Source organism: the organism of the source record quoted next, unplaced genomic scaffold (assembly GCF_019419815.1).
Source record: "Pyrus x bretschneideri cultivar Hongxiangsu unplaced genomic scaffold, Pyrus_bretschneideri_v1 Contig5, whole genome shotgun sequence".
NCBI classification, from domain to species: Eukaryota; Viridiplantae; Streptophyta; class Magnoliopsida; order Rosales; family Rosaceae; genus Pyrus; species Pyrus x bretschneideri.
This window is the reverse complement of record NW_025999787.1, coordinates 2,756,421-2,763,836: the sequence shown is the minus strand read 5'-3', so window position 1 is coordinate 2,763,836 and position 7,416 is coordinate 2,756,421. Positions and strand designations below refer to the sequence as shown.

Below are 7,416 nucleotides of genomic sequence, written 5' to 3'. Positions count from 1 at the left end.
AACTTAATTATAGTTTTGGATTTTTATCACAAATGGTTCATGAATTCAAAATCAATCAATATAATTTTTGAAAATAAGTATCACAAATTAATGTAATCATTCATTCACAATTCTGTCAAAAATTATGTTACAACGGGGATTTAATTCAACTTTATCCACAATTGGCCATGACCCATGACTACAACGGGGATTTGTCCTTTGAAACATTGGCCAGGAACCGTCATAGATTCTTAAGTGGAAGCCGGCTTAATTTCTAGAAAAAATTAATATATAACGGTTAGCACACAAATATTGCTTTTTATTTTCTCGTCAGATTTATGTGAAATTGGTCCAATGACTAGGATTACACGTCATCATTTTTTATTTATTTTCATACCAGTATACGCCTAAGATTACAAATCCTTATAAATATAAATATGTAGATGCACATAATCTCTTAAATATAGGATTAATAGTGGAACGAATTCCTTAATTGTATGATTTGAACTAACCCCTTAATAACTTCAACTCTCCTGTATAAAATATGATATCTCTGTCCTCGTCTTCTATACCTGCATGGCTCGAACACCATTTGCTCGTTCAAACTTTGACTTTGTGTGTACACAATTAACATAAAAATCTTGCTTCACAAGAATATTTCATGGATTTAATGATTGGGCTTGCGTTCTTATATTGATAGGCATACGCATAAGGTCTCTTCCTGCCATCAACGATAATCGTGTCAATGAAAGTGGCCAGAGTGATCAAAGGCATCTGTCAAACAAAAGTGAAAATCAGAAGCCTCTCTCAGACCAAAAAGAGAATCAAAGGCATTTCAGTTGCTCAGGTATTTTATATGTCTGCAATGCAATTTGTTTTTGTTAATGCCATGGTAAATCGTTCCATAATCGTTCCATCCTCTACAAATACAGAGAACTTAGTAGTACAACCGAAAACAAAACAAAAATGCTTCAAAACTTTCCTTCGTCTACTGCATTTTCTAGACAACCAAAAAAACCCAGAAAACAAAAACCACAAAAAAAAAAAAAAAAAAATGATCAATTGGGAGACACTGAAAAGAGGAAGAGGATTAGAGATTCACGGTTCTTACACACATTTGAGTCAGTTTCTATCCCATGCAAAAATGAGACACAATTACTTTAATTAAAAAATGTAATAAACAGCAACCAGAAGGCTTTATGAATTCTTGCGAATTAAAGATTATTACCTGGCCTTGGCAAAGCAAAGCCTTCACATTATCTTCCCAATCACGCAATGCAAAGTCTGTGTCCAACAATGCTCCTTCTAGGTCTCCAATTTCAACCTGCAAGCCTGAACAGAAAACTCACCTATCAATCAAGTGGATAAAGGGAAATGTTTCTTTTTAGTTGATGACAATAAAATCAATGTACCACACAAGAATACAGAATACTCATGAACATAATCAAGTTAGCCTTCAGAGAAGTATTAACGCGAGGCCTGATTACGATATTCATAGTTGTCTTTTAGGTTTCACTCACCTCAAGGACTCTTCATAGAAACTCAGAAGCAACAGTAATTTTAATTTTGTCCAACTGGTTTAATTTAAGTATGATTAAGTTACTATTATAAAATTTTGATGTCAATCACTACCACTCATAAATGTACACTTTCTGCAATAACGATAGTTCAGCATTGAATTACTTATCCAGACAAGTAAGTTTGTTTTCATTTCAAGAGGGTTCCTAGAGAATTCATTTAACATCCAGTTCTTTCAAATTTGATAAACTATTAATAAATATCTGGGACTTTGTCTTCCGTGAAGAGGAGCTCGCCTCTGTATAATCACAAAGATAATGTCATAAGATGATCAAAGAAAGCAAGGGACACTCTATGGTGCAAACCAACTGGTTTACCTACATCTATTTCTTCCAGCTACCAGCATATATCCACGCAGCGCAAAGCCTTGCGATACCTTCTAAGGGCCATCTTATAGTCTTGCTTCTGTATAAAGATTAAAAAACATACTAATGGTATTCATGAATGAAATGTATGACATAATTACCATAGTTGTGATATTAAATGAAATAGCTCATTACCTTGTACTGTTCGTATCCAATGGCCTTAATAGAGTCCACAGCCGTGACCCACCAAGAAATGTTCTCTAGTTTAGTATCAAGTTAAGCAGGCCAATCAGGATGAACATCACCATCTTTGAAGAGGTTACACACCCCATCATCTGCTCCCTCAAGAAGCTGCCCACAATCCGCAATAACGACTTCTTTAGTCTCCGTCTTTCGTGTTCACATGCTCAACTGAATGAACCACAGCCCCTTGATCACCTTCCCAAACGCAACATGCTTCCCATCAAGATGAGAACTCCAAGTGGTGGTAATGAAAAACTGAGAGCCATTGGTGTCAGGGCCTTTATTAGCCAGAGACAACATTCCTTTTCTCTCATGCTTTATGTCAAGTTTTCACCTTCAAAATTCAACCCGTAAATTGACTCTCCCCCACTGCCATTTCCAACTGATTTGTCTCCACCTTGTATCCTAAAGCCTTTGATAACGCGGTGGAAACAAACACCCAGCAACCAAATGCAATTCTTATTGCAACACCACCCCATTAACAAAATTACACATTCTTGCAGATCCACGCAGAAATTAACAAAAACCGGTCAATGTATCAATTAAAAAAAATTAAAAACCCACCAATGTAACAAAACAAAAACAAAAACCCACCAGTGAAATAATGAGAAAACAAAAACACAGAAACAAAAATTGAATCTTTTGAGAGGGAGGGGGAGAGGGACATTGTAGTGCAGAGGAGCATTGCAAAAAATACAAATAAAAATAGATACAAACCTGGTAGAAAGCTAGAATAACCATCTTTCTGGTTTTTAAATTTTTAAACCATTGAGCCATAGCTGATTAGGACCTGGACAATGGATGATTATCACAACCCAAGAGGATATGGTTATACCAACAAATTTGTATAAAAATTAAAAACCAGAACCCAAACTTAAAAGCCAAAACTAAAATTAGTAAAAAAAAAAAAAAAAAAAAAAAAGACAAAAAAAACCACATGCTACCTGCTCTAGGATTAATCCAAAGAAAATACAATTTCCAATAGGGGTGAGCACTTAGAACTGAATATCGAAACTGAAACACGAACCAAATCGAACCGCACCGAACGGTTTGGTTTTGCGGTTTTGAAACAGTTTCGGTTTTGAAATCGAACCGCAACATAGAAAATGGTTTGGTTTCGGTTTTGGCTTTTGAAAACCGCTCCGAAACTAACCCGCACCGCAAATATTAATAAATATTTAATTAAATGTCCATATTAGATTTCATGTTTTAATTGGTTGTTTGTTAGAATCTATACACTTAGTATGTGCTCAACCACACTAGAATATCATCATTCATCACTTTCTTTCGTTCATTAACTTGAAGGACCTTTATTATTTTATACCATCACACACACATATATGTACAAGGGTGGACTAATCTTGTTATCAAGAGTTGAACAATGATCTAATGAAGTCCATTCATTTGAAGCATAATATCACATATTTTAGTATGAAAGTTTCGTTCATGTTTAATGAATTCAAATTTATTCAACTTGTTTTATGATAAACATTGTAAGGGACACCCTTTTGTTGCACAAACATGTTTTAACATCACAACTGCTTGCAACATGCTAATGGTTTACATAACAAATGTCTTTTTCCTATTGCTACTGAGAAATGCTTATTAATATGTTAAATTGCAAATTGTACATTTTTTCTTAAAAACCAAACCGACACCGTTTGAAACCGTACCGAACCAAACCAAACGGTTTGGTTTCATTTTGGTTTTGACTTCAAAACCACACCGAACAGCAAAAAATTTTGATTTCGGTTTCGATTTCACTCAAAACCACACCAAACCAAACTATGCCCACCCCTAATTTCCAATATCCAAAAATATAAATATTTAAAAGGTAAATTACACTTTACCACTTCAGGTTTGAGCTCTATTACAACCTCATATAACATTTTCAAAACATTTCACTTTCATACCTCAAGTACTATTTTATTTCAATATAATACATCTGTTACATTTTCCAGTCATTGATCCTTTAAGAGCTGACGTGGCTGCTAAATTTATGCCACGTGGCAAAAAAATAATTTTTTATCTATTAAAAATATTACAATAATTTACCCTATTAAAAATTAATAAAATTAAAAAAAAAACTGAAAACCCATAAACCCATTGGCAGATTTCTTCACCTTCTCTGCATCAGAGTTCCCAGTTGCCCTATTTGTCATCGCAGACTCGCCGTTATTCGCACCCCCACCGCCTCCTCTGACTATGCTGATGTGGCCATAGTTGCCACCGCCAGACCCCAAAACATCGATCTTGTTGGTTCCTCTGCAGACTAGTCCAGACTTGGCGATTTTCCCAGATGGGCCAATGTTGCCACTCAGAAACACTGTGGTGGTCGACGACATTGAAGCAGAAGAAGGATGAAGTTGCTGTATGCGGGTCCTACAGACACCGAATGCAACCTATCGGCCCAACACGCGCATAGGAAGGACCCACAAAATTATCCTCTTAACTTTTAATAATTACCCTCTCAACCCAACCCAAATTAGACGGCTTTTTTGTAAATAGTGTGAAATCGAGTGGCAAAGGTTTGACTATAGCTTACTTTTCTGATTTATATAGAGACTGTAGTTACTAGGTATAATTAGAGTAATCCGACAAATAAGAAATTTTGTGTAATGTTATAACTTATGCTTATTATATTTTTCATACAAAATTTGACTTGTAATACAGGAATGGGTTTATTTAACGGACTCGTGACGAATCTTGAAAAACTTTTGGGTAGGCCACATATACATTCATATAATCAACCATATCGTTAATTGACTTTGTGATGATTGTTTTATTAATTGTCAATATTATTTTTAATTGATTATAATTTTAAATTTGTTTTCTTGAATGAACCTAGGAATCAATCGTATATATATAGATGATATGAAATTGACACATGAGCGAGTGAAGCAGTTTCTACCTATCATGTGTAAAGCAAAAGGAGATTTTTTTTTCCACAACAAATGTTGTTCATGGCCATAGAAAGAGGGCATGCAGAGTTTCTTACTCATTTCCTTGGAGAAGCCTCAATTAAACGGGCTATAAACGTCAAGGGCCAAACGTGTTCCAAATTGCTGCTAAATGTCGTCATCACAAAGTTTATAATCGTATATATCTCCTCGATGAGTTTCTCAAAGAAGATCCAGACAAATGAACAAAAATATAGAAGATATTGGGGTCAAGAGATAACTTTGAAAATAATATATTACATACAGTAGCAAGAATTACCTCATTGTCACAGATTTATCACATTTGAGGTGCAGCTTTGCAAATGCAAAGAGAACTATAATGGTTCAAAGTGACTATTTTTCCATTAAGAACTACCTATTATACTATCATTCTATGTATCACTTATGTGTTCCATTGTTAACAACCCTATTCCATTAAGAATTACCTCATTGTCATAGTCACATCCCTAAAAAATTTCTCCAAAAAATGCAGGAGGTGGAGAGCATTGTAGATCCCAAAGATTGTGAATCTATAAATGTGGATAATAGGACATCACGACAAGTATTTACGGATAATCACAACAATATGGGTAAAGAGGCAGAAAAGTTATTGAAGGAAATAGCAACTTCTTGTACAATTGTAGGTGCTCTCATTGTCAGCATCATGTTTGTTGTTGCAATCAGAGTTCCTGGTGGAAATGATGGAGATACGGTCTTCCTACATTCTTAACTAAAAAGGTATTCACAACATTTATAGTTTCAACTGCAATCTCACTCTTTTCTTCCACAACTTCAGTTATCATGTTTCTGGGGATTCTTATGTCACGTTATTCTAAAGATGATTTCCGCAAATCTTTGCCCACAAAAATGATAATAGGCATTTTCACCCTCTTTTTATCTATTGCCACCATGATGATTGTCCTTTCTTGTGCCCTTTACATTATGCTTAAAGGGAAATCATCAATTCTTGTCCCAAGCATTTTGCTTGCCAGTGTTCCAGTTACCTCATTCATATGGATGCAATTTCCGTTTCTTGTTGAGTTAGTCATTTCTACGTGGACCTGGATTATTTGATAGGAACAAGAAAAAGTTATTTTGACTTCCTATGTTATCTTTAGTTGGGTTTGTATTTGAGTTGAGAGTATGAATCTCACCTTGTGTTGTTCACGTGTTAGGCTTGAAAATTCGCCACACCTTAAGAAACTTGTGAAGGGAACCCAATGTATACTGCTTTCTATTTGGCCAATGATGTGTATGTGTGTTTTTTTTTTCCAATAATGTATGTTCTTCAATCCTAAAAGAAAATTTCCAACTTCAATTTAAATTTATGAGTTTTCTTTTTTGGTGAGTTTCTATTTTGAGTTATTTACCCTTGTTAATATTGTGGAAGAGAGAAATTGAAGAGGAATTTTAAGGAGAAAAATGCTATATTTCGTTACTTGATTAATAAGAATACAATGAGAGCATGTTGTTGCTTTTACTGATTGCAACAATACAATGCACAACACAATACACACTGGCAACAAACACTTACGCAAACTCTATATAGGCTCTACTTTGGACATAGACATCATATTTTTGAAAATTACATGTAAATCCAACAACGTTTGGACTTTGAGGACATGAGAAACTTTTCCACAATAACGTTAACAACAATGAATATATTAAGCATTATGACACATAGTGTATCAATTCATATTTCGGACACAATATAAAATCTCTCCACAAGAACCACAACGGCCAAGATACATGCATTAACCACCATTGTTGTGTTCCTTCCGAGTGCAATATATGGTAAGTATAATGGCACAAGTAAGGGTGTCGAACCACAGGGACTGATTAGACCTCTATAAATTACTAGCCTTGAAAGAACCCTAACTAAACAATGAAAATAACAAATTAAATGTAGATTGTGTGCTGTTAATGAGAATAACTAAAAATGCAAGAAAAATGTAACAACGAATGATATGTTGATTGAGAAACGATGAGGAAAGGTCTAGAGATTTCGATTTCACCATTACAAAACCAATTCCATGTTTATAAAGTTAAACCATATTCAATTACCAACCTGTTTCCAGAGTCCATTTTACATATATATGATCAGCCATATGATGTGTGGTTTTGATCAAATTCTCTTACTCTACAACCTAATTGGGATGTTCAACTTCGGTTCCAAATTAAGAGTCTTTAGCATGCAAGAAAACGTTAAAAAACCAAAGAAAATACATGGCAGGATGTTTGCATAGCATTCTTTTCATTCATTCACATGTCTACCAAGATTAAGCATGATGTTTACTATAATCTTGATCAAATGATCTGTAAGAAATCCTAATGGTGATCAATCATTAAAATTAACAAACAAATTTAACAAA

At 34.5% G+C, this 7,416-nt stretch overlaps 1 pseudogene; it reads right to left on the bottom strand.

Moving 5' to 3' along the window:
* Nucleotides 1–1,930: 1,930 nt before the first annotated feature.
* On the bottom strand, nt 1,931–2,954 carry LOC103940876 (annotated as a pseudogene).
* Between the last annotated feature and the right edge of the window lie 4,462 nt (nt 2,955–7,416).